Raw genomic sequence first — 14,040 nt, forward strand, 5'->3', positions numbered from 1 at the left:
TACCATTTCACAAAAAAAGTGACAAAAATGTTAAAAATGACAAGAGCCAGTTTTTGACAATTCCTTTATTAAAGTCTTCTTCTTTCCATCTTATGTCTATACGTGCGGCATGTCTATAGCGGCCCACTGATCGCCGCCTTCCGTACGCCGAGAATATAATAGTAAATGGGGCATTGCGCTGTGTTACAGGCGCAAATGTTTTGTGAATACGAAAAGGGCCGTTGCGCATCGGTGTGCACCGCAACTCATGGTGCAAACCGCACGTAAATCAGCCCCAGTGTGTGCTTAGTATCACTTTAAGTAAGGAAGACATTATACCTGCCAAGTTGGCTTTTTTTTTTTTTTGGATGACGCAACTTTGTAATGTTCATAATGAAGCAGGCCACAAAAAATCAATATACCTAAAAAATATTGTCTAAATCCACAGCTGCTTTCTTCCCCAGTACTTTTACTTTATACTGGCTTTTTAAATAAATACATAATAATTTAGAAGCTGGATGAAAAGGTAAAAGTATTCCTAAGGGCTCTTACACACAGGCAGCCAGAGAGTGGCAAAATTGGAGGGCTGGGCTGCAGTTTTACTACTCCCTACTTCTGAGCTAATTCTACTATTGCAGATGATGCCGATGATGATTACAGCCATGATGCTTTGCTTTGCAGTAGCAGTGATTTTAGCTTGGCTTGCAAAGTTTGACAGGTGGCAACGCCTTTTAAATGTAGCTTTTAATGTCAAAGGGAGCGTGCTGCAACCACGAGTACATATTTTATGGCTCGCAGCACAGTATTTTAACCGCTTGAATCCCAGGCCAATTCTGACACTTTTCACATATATGTAAAAATCTGCATTTTTTTGTTTGTTATAAAATTACTTACAACCATCAAACATTGTATATTTTTTAGCAGAGGCCCTCGAGAATAAAATGGTGGGTGTTGCCATTTTTTGAGACACGATATTTGCGCAATGGCTTTTAAAACACAATTTTTGGGGGGAAAAAATGCACTTTAATGAATTTTAGTGCACACTAACAAACTATAATATCCAATTTTGGTAAAATATAAAAGATAATATTAAGCTGAGTAAATAAATGCCTAACATGTCACACTTTAAAATTATGTGCGCCCTTGGAACTACACTAAACTACAGTGCCAAAGAGTTACAAAGGAGTTCTGCAGCTAAAATGATTGCTTTCACTATTGCTCTCACATCGATAACTCACATATGTGGCGCGATTGGTGTTCATATGTACATAAGGACTTACATATGCATTTGCACGTGAGCATGGGGGGATAAGGGGGCTTTCATTTTGTATTATTATTATTATTGATTTTATTTAAAACTGTTTTACACAGCCCTTTTCATTTTTATTTCAACTTTATTGGTATCACAGCGAATGAACAATATCCCTCATGTTAACAATTAACATGACAGATACACTTTACAAGCCCCTAGATTATCCACTTAAGGACCGACTGAGATTTGGTGTTTACAAGTTAAAAACTGTTTATTTTTTTTGCTACAAAATGACTTAGAACCCCCAAACATTATATATATTTTTTTCTAACACTAGAGAATAAAATGGCGGTTGTTGCAATACTTTGTGGCTCACCGTATTTGCACAGCGGCCTTACAAGCGCACTTTTTTTGGAAAAAAATACACTTTTTTCAGTTAAAAAACAAGATAACAGTAAAGTTAGCCCATTTTTTTTATATTGTGAAAGATAATTTTACGCCGAGTTAATTGATACCCAACATGTCGCACTTCAAAATTGCGCCCACTCGTGGAATGGCAACAAACTTTTACCCTTAAAAATCTCCATAGGTGACGTTTAAAAAATTCTACAGAGGAGGTCTAGGACTAGAATTATTGCTCTCATTCTAACGACCATGACAATGCCTCACATGTGTGGTTTGAACACAGTTTTTATATGCGGGCGCTGGTCACATCGGTAGCGGCGGACACAATCCGCCGCTACCGATGGCTCCGGTAAGAGCAGCGGGAGGTCCTCTCTCCCACCGCCGATAAAAGGAGGGGGGGGGCTCTCCCACCGCCGATAAAAGTAATCTTGTGGTCAATCCATCGCAGAGACCACTTTATTCTTGAAGTGGACTGCCCGCTGAAGAAGAGGATACCGGGGTTATGGCAGCTATCTGCTGCCATAACAACGGTACTCCTCTTCAAAGTAGCGGTGCAAAACAACGGGGGGCGGTCCGTAAGTGGTTAAAAGCTCTAACGTGCAGGGCCCTCTGATGCCTCCTGCAATAAGTTGTATTGTAACTGTACTGTCTGCCCTCATGTTGTAAAGCACTGTGCAAACTGTTGGCGCTATATAAATACTGTATTATAATAATAATAATGATGGAGAGATCTGGGGGATATTAGACCACAGATGTCTCCTCTGGCTTCCAAAGCATCTAATCAAACTGAGATCGGTTTGATCAGCTAAGCTTGTAAATATCCACTCTTCCTACGGAATGCAACTGAAGTGGCTGGATCGTTACTTGGCTCCCTGTAGAAATGTTATGCCGCGTACACACGATCGGACATTCCGACAGCGAAATCCTGGATTTATTTCCGACGGATGTTGGCTCAAACTTGTCTTGCATAAACATGGTTGCACAAATGTTGTCGGAAATACCAAACGTGACGTATAACACCTACGACGAGCAAAGTCCAATAGCCAGTGCGGCTCTTCTGCTTGATTCCGAGCATGGGTGGAATTTTGTGCGTCAGAATTGGATAAACACGATCAGAATTTCCGACAACGGATTTTGTTGTCGGAAAATTTGAGAACCAGCTCAAAAATACTGAACATGTCATACATACCTGCTCTGTGCAATCTTTTTTCACAGAGCAGCCCCGATTCTCCTCTTCTTGCCCCCCCCCCCCCCCCCGGCAATCCTGGCCTCCCTCTGCTGAGTGCCCCCAAGGAAGTCACTTGCTACAGGGGCACTCCCAGGCCCCAGCCCCGCCCACCATCTCCTTCCCCAATGGCTCTTGCTGCTGTCTCTGAGCCAATGAGGAGGCAGAGAACTGGGAGAGCACCTGCTCTCGTGCACATTGCTGAATTGAGATTAGTTTTTTTTAACTTTATGCATAGGATGATCAGTTTTTTTAACACCTCTAATGCCGTGTGTACACGACCGGACTTTTCTACAGCAAAGGTCCGACGGAACGAATCCGCTGGACAACTTGACTGTGTGTGGGCTACATCGGTCCTTTGCTGTCAAAGCTGTGATCAGTTTGCAACCCTGTAATGTATTCTAGGAGATACAGGACACCATGTTCATGCACAGACTCCTGTATCTGCCATGGTCAGTTTTGTGGCTAGGCCCCCCCCCCCCCACTCCAAATTCTGAAGCCTGTACAAGCCGTGCACACACAGACAAGGAACTTCCCCACTTTGTGTCACATAATGACCACCCATTTGCAGTACAGGCATGCCCCCCCATCCCCCGTTATGGGTAAGGAGGAGATGAAGGTGGCTGTGCAGTCAAGTGATTGCAAGATAAAAGATAAAAAGAGGTGTATATTACTTATTTTGGGTGAATGTAGAGTTAAATTTAAGTATAACTAAACAAAAAACTTTTTTTTTTTTTTGTTTTGAATAGAGTGGAGAGGGATTAAAAAGCTTGTCAGGACTTTACTGCTGTCTGTGCCCCCATAACATTCTCTCTATTTGTTCTGTTTACCATTATCATTGAAAGTGAAAGTAAAAGAAAACCCCAAAGTTTAGGTTGTCCCCAGAAAAGTAATAGGGGAGAAATCTTCCAATAGGTGCACTCGTCTCATTTCCCGTGACCTTGGCGTCCCCTGGGAATTCTCTTAATTTGCAGGTATTTCCTCTCACTTCCTGTTTGGCTATGGGACAGGAAGTGAAGGGAAATCTCTGCAATAAGACACATATTGTGAAAAGAATCTGACAGGGGTTATAACCCTCCCTTGTTCTATCCAAAATGAAACTGCTATTTACTTATTGAAACTCAATTGCAAAACAAAAAAAAACAAAAAAAAACGTTTGCCTATAGTTCTCCTGCCACTGCCAGTGACAACACTAGTGTAATGTTTACCTTATTCCTCATTTTGGCGGGCTCCCTCTATCTGTACAATGCACAGCTATTGGCCCTGCATTGCACTTGATGACTTCAGCGATTGGACAAGGGTCCCACTCTGACATCATCAAGTGAGATGAAGGAGAATAACTGTGCATTGTAGGTAAGGGTCGCAAGGGCCGGTCATGACCCAGGGCTTTACAGAGAAAAGCCTGTCAGATCAAGGATTAATGTAAGAGCTGCATCTTACCCAGAGATTTAAAGGAGAAGTTTGGGGTTTAAAAAAAAACAAAACACACATATTCACCTTTATGCTGCAGCATTGATGTAATGCTACGGCTATCCCCCGTTGGCTCTAAGACTGAGAACTGAGCTCAAAAATGCTCAATTCTCAGAGTGGAGAGCAGTGACTGTCAGTCACTGCTCTCTGCTCTGCAGCTCCAGCGCTCACTGGAGTCCCGAGCTGAAGAGGGCTAGGTGAATCTGACTCTGGCTCTGACTCTGGCTCTCAAACATGCACTGACAACCAGAGCCAGCTGTCAATTGGGTAACTGGGTGGATCCCGACAATATGGTCAGAATCCTTCCAGAGCCTGGAGCTGCTCTGTGAATGTCAGCTGATAATAACCCGCTGTAGGCTTACTCTGGGTCACATCAGAGCAAAACAAAGTGCACTCCTATGGCCCACAATAAAAATATGGCCAAAAGATCTATGGCCATATAAGCGGCTTGCTATGGGGGCACTTGACGGGGGAAAGAACCCAATAGCTCTGGCGGGGGACCCAAGAAAAGGAAGAGCAGGGCTACACTGTGCAAAAACATCGCACAGAGCATTTAAGTATAACATGTTATTTATTAAAAAATAATAATTTAGTATCACTTTAAATATGGTGGTTGCATTTGTTTTCTTTTTTCTTTTTTTCTCTTACTTTGTTTCACTAGATGATCCTGCCAGTAACACTCTTCTTGTCTAAGGATGTCTGCATTCTGGATGACATAGTAACGCAGACACCTTTGAACATTATTATTTATTATTATACATGATGTATATAGCCCCGACAGTTTATGCAGGGCTTTACAATCAGCATTGTCAGTCTGGGGGAGGGTAATGCCAGATGGACTTGACTAACAAACTAAAGCTGAACTCCAGCTAATACTTTATAAGCAGTTGGAGGCGTATCTCTTGATAACGTGCAGACGACACGCATTGGGAGGGGCCTATGAGCTAACATCACACCACCCCATCCACGTGTTTGGAGCGGCAGTTTCATTTTTGTTGCCTCCTGGAGGAAGGAATCCATGTTGCCAACATGGTTAACCAAAGGAGATCAACTAAGGATTATTACTGAAGCGTGTTTATATCTCATTTCTGGTAAATGCATATAGTGTTATTCGGTGGATTCCATTCTCTGCTTGATATTCTAATACCTTTGGTGAGCATATAGTACACCTATAGATTATATGCTGGATGGACTTCTCACATATTATGGACTGTTTTCACAGTTGCATTTAATTCACTTCACTATTATATGCATTTTTTTTTGATTATTAATTTATTTAATTTATTGTTGTATATACACTATATTACCAAAAGTATTGGGACACCTGCCTTTACCCGCACATGAACTTTAATAGCATCCCAGTTTTCGTCCGTAGGGTTCAATATTGAATTGGCTCACCCTTTGCAGCTATAACAGCTTCAAGTCTTCTGAGAAGGCTGCCCACAAGGTTTAGGAGTGTGTCTATGGGAATGTTTGACCATTCTTCCAGAAGTTCATTTGTGGGGTCAGGCACTGATGTTGGACGAGAAGGCCTGGCTCGCAGTCTCCACTCTAATTCATCCTAAAGGGGTTATATCGGTTGAGGTCAGGACTCTGTGCAGGCCAGTCAAGTTCCTCCACTATAAACTCACTCATCCATTTTTTTATGGACCTTGCTTTGTGCACTGGTCCAAATCATTTGGTGGAGGGGCAATTATGGTGTGGGGTTGTTTTTCAGGAGTTGAGCTTGGCCTTTTAGTTCCAGTGAAGGTAACTCTTAAGGCATCAGCATACGAAAACATTTTGGACAATTTCATGATCCCAACTTTGTGGGAACAGTTTAGGGATGGCCCCTTCCTGTTCCAACATGACTGCATACCAGTGCACAAAGCAAGGTCCATAAAGACATGGATGAGCGAGTTTGGGGTGGAGGAACTTGACTGGCCTGCACAGAGACCTGACCTCAACCCAATAGAACAACTTTGTGATGAAATAGAGCGGAGACTGTGAGCCAGGCCTTCTCATCCACATCAGTGGCTGACCTCACAAATGTGCTTCAGAAAGAATGTTCAAACTTTCCCATAGACACACCCCTAAACCTTGTGGACAGCCTTCTCAGAGAACTGGAATGCCATCAAAGTTCATGTGTGTGTAAAGGCAGGTGTCTCAATACTTTTGGTAAAATAGTGCATATACAATTTGTTACTTTTATTAAGTGCTGCACATTTGTTATTTGGAATTCAATCACAAGGCTCTGTACGGTCACCTTGTGTGCCAGCTGCTATATCAATTGGTGCGCTCACTACAGTTATTTTATATTTGAAGTTACATCAAACAGTTTTGTTGTTTTTTTTTTATTTTTCCTTTTGGAGTAAAGGTTTTATATAAATAAATAAAGGCTGACCACTGTAAGCACCCCTGTCAGTGGTAAATGATGTGTCTTATCCCTCTAACCTTTGCTGGACAGCTTGAAAGTAAGTTGAGAATAATGCCCTATACACACGATCGGACATTCCAACTACAAAATCCGTCTGATTTTTTCCGACAGATTTTGTCCGAAACTTGTGTTGCATACACACGGTCGCACAAAGTTGTCGGAAAATCCGATCGTTCTGAACGTGGTGACGTCAAACACGTACGTCGGGACTATAAACGGGCCAGTAGCCAAGAGCTTTCATCTCTTATGCCGCGTACACACGAGCGGACTTTTCAACATCCAAAGTCCGACGGACTGATTCCGTCAGACTATTCGATCGTGTGTGGGCTGCAACGGACTTTTGATTCGCCAAAGTCTGACGGACTTTAGAATATGGAACATGCTTCAAATTTTTCCGACGGAACTTCGCCGGACCCTTCGAAAAATTTGCTCGTGTGTATGCTACTCCGACGGACTAAAACCGACGCTAGGACAGCTATTGGCTATGAACTTCCTTATTCGAGTCCAGTCGTACGTCATCACGTTCGAATCCGTCTGAGTTTAGTGTGATTGTGTGTGGCCAAGTCCGCTCAGCCGAAAAGTCCGTCAGAACTCTGTCGGAACTCCGGCAGAACTCCGGCAGAACTCCTTCGGAAGTCTGTTCGGACATAAGTCCTCTCGTGTGTACGGGGCTTTAGTTTATTCTGAGCATGCGTGGCACTTTGTCTGTCGGAATTGTCTACACACGATCGGAATTTATGCGATTGGATTTTGTTGTCGGAAATTTTTTAGATCCAGCTCTCAAACTTTGTGCGTCGGAAAATCCGACAGAAAAAGTCCGATAGAGCCTACACGCAATCGGATTTTCCGACCACATAATCCGATCAGACTTTTTCCATTGGAATTTCCGCCCGTGTGTATGGGGCATCACTGGGCAGATCACTGGGTGAAAATAAAGAAAAAAAAAAGCCTAAGCCCTTGTACACACGGTCGGACATTACAATGGACAATGTCCGATAGGACCGTGTTGTCGGATAATCCGACAGTGTGTGGGCTCCATCGGACTGTTTCCGTCGGAGTATCCAACGGACCAAGTTTTCCAGCTGGGCTATAAAATTTTCCGACAACAGAATCCGATCGGACTTTGTCCGATTGTGTGTAGAGAATTCCGATCGGACAAAGTGCCACGCATGCTCAGATCAAACTCCTACACCAAAGCTATTGGCTATTAGCCTGAACGTAGTCCCGACCTAACGAAATAACGTCATCACATTAAGTACGATCGGATTTTCCGACAACTTTGTCCAACTGTGTGTATGCAACAGTTTCGGACAAAATCCGTCAGACAAAATCCATCGAACAAAATCTGACGGATTTTGTTGTCAGGATGTCCGACCGTGTGTACAAGGGCTAAAAGAAAAAAAAAAGAAAACTAACGCAAACACTACATTTAAAAACTGGTAAGCTGCGATATATTCCATTTTTTTTGCATTTGGGTTCAGATACATTTTAAGGCTCCATGCACACTGGAGCTCATAAACCGCAGTTAAAAGCCCATAGAGTCCACTCTATGTTAGCCTATGTGTCCATGTACACATGGACGTTTTTTTAGCTTTAATAAGCAGTGGAGTTTATGGTCTTTTTTTCTGAACACCAGAAATTTGCGTTCAAAGTGCCGTTTTTCAATGCCGAAAAATGGAAAACGCAGATAAACGCGCATAAACGCTCATAAATATGCGTTTATTAGCGTTCTATTTTTTCAATGCATTGTGAGAGTTTGGAATGCATTGTGGGATTTTTGGAGTGTCCTCTGTGTATTTTTATTAAAAACGCCCATAAACGCTAACACTAAACAAACGCTCATAAAGTACAAAACGCTGTTAAAAGAATGTTTTTCAACCAGCGTTTTTCTGGCGTCCAGAAAAAAGCTTTTTTGAGCTTCAGTGTGCATGGAACTTAACCCTTGCAGTGCAGAAAGGTCTTTTTTTTTTTTTCATTTCCGGAAGTCATCGTTAGATAAGACGTATGTATTATATTTCTATTTATGTGTTATGTACGTATAATATTTATGTATTTTTGTCTACTGAGGTCTATGCATCCGGTCAAAAAAGAGGGACGGCTACGGAGGAAAGTAGGACAGAGGGATTGGGATCCAGAAGAGGGACAGTCCTTTGAATTGTGGGATGTCCAGTGAACCTTAGAGCCTGGGCTGCAGGGGAAGAAGGGACATGAGCAGGCACAAGGCTTAAACACATAGAAGACACAGAGGGCTCGGAAATGTAATGGGAAGGTGGCGTGGAGATAAAAATAGGAAGCTATCTATCCAGAGGAGGATAAAGAGGAACAGAGGAGTGCAGAAGAGAGGGGGAGTGAACAGGGGAGGAAAGAAGGGAGAGAGAGGGAGGGAGAGGAAGAAAGAAGACAGAAGGGGGGGAGAGCAGCAGAGGGGGAGGTAAGAAAACGACACCTCGCCAGGCACTGAGTTTTTAAATCCACTGCCTCTATTCCTCCTCTCCATGTTACAAAGGCTGAGAGCTGCTTTTTTTCCCCCATTCGTCTCCTGTCACTTCCTTCCTGGACGACTCCTCTGACTTTCTCATGCTGCCAGCACACAGACACTTTGCTGACTGTACACAGCCATCCCTCCTCTGCCCACTGTTGGATTGAGTTGGTGCTTCACAAGTGAAAGAGTGGAGATCTCCAGGACTCAGAAGAAGCTGTGCTACATACAAAGCCCTGGTCGCCTGGTCATCATCCCAATGAGAGAAGAGCCTCTGAAGGACTGGTAACCCTCAGCAGATGTCTCATGTAAGTAGGAGTTTTGGTGAGGAGGTCACCCTCCTCTGCACATTCGACTGCCATGCTTTGCTTAGCTGACATTGAAAAGTTTACAGTGGGTGCACTTCCAGGGCTCGCGACAACGACTGAGCGTAGCAGTTTTATTCATTTATTATAGATCGCCGACAACTTACGTACCGTTACGTTCACGTCAATCCTTGCCATCGGGGAGCCCTATCTCTTCCCTCGAAGGCCAATTTCGACAAGGCTTAATTAACAAGCCAACGCATCTTTGAAGCTTAGGAGAAAAAGTGGTGTAAGCACAGGGAGAACATGCAAACTCCATGCATCCTGGCCCGGGATATGAACCAAGAACCCCAGTGCTGCAAGCCAGACGCTTTAATCACTAAGCCACCGTGCTGCCCTGAGCTCTGTTTCGACTTTTCCCAGCATGCCGTGACCTTGTTCCACTTGTATCAAGTTGATAATTTTTTTTTTCCAAAGCAGATCAAGTTGCATAAGAATATTGTAGCCATTAGACTCACTTCCTACAGGATGTGAACACTGTCATTGCTAAGGAAGCATGCCCCGACACTCAGCAACTGGCACACGGTCCCAAATAGCTTGACATTAGTGTTGTACCTTGCTGGGTGTCACTAAAAGGTCATTTATTGCCACTTGAGCTCTTCAGAAGAGCGGAGCTTCCCATGGCACATTGTCACTGTCAGGGGAAGCAATGTCATTTATTAGGCAGCCTCCTTCCAAAGCACATTATACTATTTTAATTAGACGGCACAATTGCAATCAGCATAGCCAGCGCTCACATCCTGCTTTCTTTTGCAAGTATTAACCTCGTTCTTAACCTTAAAACACCGCCGGTGTTTAATAATAAATAAAGATGATAGCGAAACCGAAGCCTGAATGATTTATATGCTTGAAGGAGCATGTCATGTTTTATTTTAGGTTTCCATGTATAGCTTTAAATCGCTGCCTGAGCGTAGATCAAAGTTAAGAGGTGAAGTGAGTTGGCACAGCGGGGCAGGCAGTGTTTTTTTTTTTTCCCGATCCTTACCGAAAAGTTTAATATTAAAAGACATCATCAAATATCAGTAGAGCGCAGGCACGTGTTCTCGCCTTGACGCATGCAGTTCACTTTATCCCCTCGGTGGAACGGTGATGTTTGTTGTTATGCTGCTCCAGTGACTTTTTGTCTTTTTCTCTGACATTTACAAAACAACTTTTGTAATGGGATGCACAGTGTGGATGATGTTCATAAATATGATCATAAGATGTTTAATCCCATAAACCTTGGCAGAGCTTGCTACCGAAAACACCTGCACTCAACCACAACGCACACCCTACCCATTAAAAGATTGGCACTTAGGACGTTTTTTTTTTTACTGAGAAGTACAGAAATGTATGGCGTTTACTATGGAAGAACTATTCTTTTTTTTACCTTCACGTCAAGTTTTTTTTTTTACTTTTTCTTAGCATTTTTAAACACGTGTAACAATCTGAAGATTAAGCAGACGACACAGATCAGGTTCAAAACCGGTGTCACGCTTGTGCCCTTTGGCGTACTTCAATGTAGGCCAACGCTGACGCATAGAGATAGCATGACATCATTATGGCCAACGTAAACAAACTTTTGTAATAAGCGAAATGTTTTCTCACTGAGGAATACGGTGAATGATTAGCAATCAGAGCAAATGATCATTTCCCGGTTACTTGAGATTGCATGCATTGATTTGCTTCTATCTAAATCAATAGTCACAAAGAAGTTGATCCAATTAGGAGACTGAACTCAATGTCTTGCCTTGAGTTCAATGCTGAAAGACGTTATCAATAATAAACTTATATACATTTAAATATATACGTGAATTGAAATGTGTTTTTAGCCTAAAATAAGATGTAACAATTTGTTACGTTAATAAAAATGTCCTTTAAAAGATAGGAAAGAAGATTTATTGACACATTCAGCTTCCCATTAAAGTACGGCCATAGAAAATGTATATAGTCTTTCCTTAGTAAAAGTATATAGTCTTTCCATAGTAAATGTATATAGACTTTCCATAGTAAATGTATATAGTAGTAACTTTTTATTTAATTGCAACCCCAAATAAATTCACCAGCTATAAAATATCACTTAATGTAAGGTTTCTATCAATGCTCCATGTACGTAGATGATGCCCCACGTCCATAAACATATATACTGTATATACATGTATATGTCCAGATACATACATATCCAGTATTTTCAGATCAAACACTGACAATTAGCAGTCAGTGCTTTCTTAAAGCAGGTACTTTGTAGGTTTATAGCACACGTGCCTTAGTGTAGTGTGTAGCTGAGAGGGTCAGAACAGTGCTTAAGGTCAGGTAATTAATATTTAGTGCCTCTTCTAGGGCACATTCATCTCACAGCTGTATTGGCTGGAGCGCTACAGAGTTTGGCTCTTTACTTGAATCTGTCATCCCTGTGAAATCAAATCAGCTTTGTTGATCCTCAAGTCGAGTGAACAGGGGTAACCCAGCGTTGTGTGCCGGATAAAAGAAGGATTAAGCAGTTCACTTGTCACTGTGATCGACCACAGATAACATCTGCACATGCAGGGCACACTCCTTGGTTATTTGATTATAGCCTAAGGAAGACTTATCCCTGTTTAGTCATGGCTTAACGTAACTCTTGCCAAAAAGAAAAAAACAAAAAACAGTTGTGTATATATATTGAACACATTTTTACCGGCTACATTAAAACACTACACTGATGTAGGTGCATCAAAGAACCACGTTGTACCAAAACTGAATTCGCTTTGGCAATTAACATTATGGTATGATAGGTATTTTATCATCAGTATTAAAATAAATAATTGGCAATACAGATAAAAAAACTGAATAATTAAAATGTTATACATTCAATGTATAGTGGGTTACTGGTCAGGCTGTAACTTTTTTCCAGCAAGCAAATGTACATTATAACAAGTTTGATCAGCATAGCACACCTGTCATTTGGGTTATCGGAGCCAATGCTTTCTTCTTAATATTATTTAAATAGGAGATTTTTCTAATGTTCTTTCTTGAATAACTCTTTGGTAAAATTGACTAGATGAAATAAATTAAGTAAATAAACATGGAAATAGCATATTTTTTTATGTGCCACATAAATTGTCATTGAAGTGTTAATGAAACTAAAAAAAAAAAGCAAACGTGGATGTAGTGTAGTGTTTGGATTATTTTTTTATTTCGTTTTAGGATTTTGCTGAATTTTGACATTGTCCAACTTACAAAACACGGGGGTTCATTTAATTGTTGAGGCTCATTTTGGAGATAGAAAAGCAGCCTGCATATGCAGACTCTTATTATCACCTGTCTGCTTATTTGTGATGTCTTTTCACGTTCCTTAAGATGCTGAAAACATTATATGGATTCTTTTGTTTAAACGTCCATTATATGAATGTAATATATCTAGGACATATAGATATTTGTAATGCAATCAATAATATGCATGTATTACATTTGTAGTCCTTAGATTAAGTCTACTTTGTTATAGGCCTTTCCTCCATGGATCTCTCTCTACCTGTTGAAGAGTTTCTAAAATGTTATGAGCTCGTAATTGAATTTCAGAATGTCGTTTTTTTAGGGCTTTTACTCAAAGTTCACTTTTCACCATAACTTTTCTACACCTCTCTCAAGATTGTTTTCTTCATACAGCAAAATGTGTAGTATAGGCATAGATTGCCAGGGATATCAGGTTTATTTAAGTAAGCCAAGATTAATGTGCAAAGTTCTAGAAGTAACCCCTAGGAACACATGATCAATTATATTTCTTGTTCTGTACCCCACAAGCTGATGAAAGTTGAAATCTGATTGGCTTGGGGTCACTGAACTGTGCACATCATCTTTAGTCTGTGCACTGCCTTATTATTTAAGCTCATGTGTATATTAGTATTATTATTATGATTATTATTATTATTATTATTATTATTATTATTATTATTATTATTATTATCGTGGCAATCCTGCTCAACCCCATAAGTTCGGGGCATTATTAATAAGTCTGGCTACATATGTATTGGTCAGTTCATGATTAATACAGCAGTGTTTTGCTTTTATGTACTTTTTTCTTCTGTGATTATGTTTCAAATTCACTACCAGCAGTTTACTGGGTGAATTTTACCTGGATATGATTGCATACTTTTTAGTATTTTTGGAAGTGTCATTTAGGTGAACATTAAAATAGATAGAAAAAAGATTAAATATATTGACACGTGAAAGTCACTTATACATTAGATGGGCCGACACGTCTTCTAATACTGATGAAGCATACAGTGTGATTCTTGGGTGGCTTTACAAGTTATCAAGACCGAAATGAGAGTTCCTGGCATACCCACCAAATAACCTTTTATTTTTGACTCTTTTAATAAGTATCATTATTTATTATGTTATTGTAATATACATTACTAAAACAATTACCGTTAATAATTTGATGTCTAAAGTACAATCTGAGTAGAGTACATCTGAGGGTTTGTTTTACAG

General features: G+C 40.9%; 1 protein-coding gene across 13 annotated transcripts in view; it reads left to right on the forward strand.

Moving 5' to 3' along the window:
* Positions 1 to 14,040, forward strand: part of MEF2C (myocyte enhancer factor 2C) — a 367,493-nt gene that overhangs the window by 97,584 nt on the left and 255,869 nt on the right. Inside the window, exon 1 of one of the 13 annotated variants that reach the window (XM_077462416.1) lies at positions 9,147 to 9,534. The exons of the other annotated variants lie outside the window; for them this stretch is intronic. The gene's annotated coding sequence lies outside the window, so the exon portion shown is untranslated. Of the gene's footprint in view, positions 1 to 9,146; positions 9,535 to 14,040 lie in introns of those variants that run through there. 13 annotated transcript variants of the gene reach the window in all.

The sequence above is a fragment of the Lithobates pipiens genome, unplaced genomic scaffold, assembly GCF_037356315.1.
Source record: "Lithobates pipiens isolate NorthernLeopardFrog02 unplaced genomic scaffold, aLitPip1_a1.2 Scaffold_3, whole genome shotgun sequence".
Taxonomy (NCBI): Eukaryota; Metazoa; Chordata; class Amphibia; order Anura; family Ranidae; genus Lithobates; species Lithobates pipiens.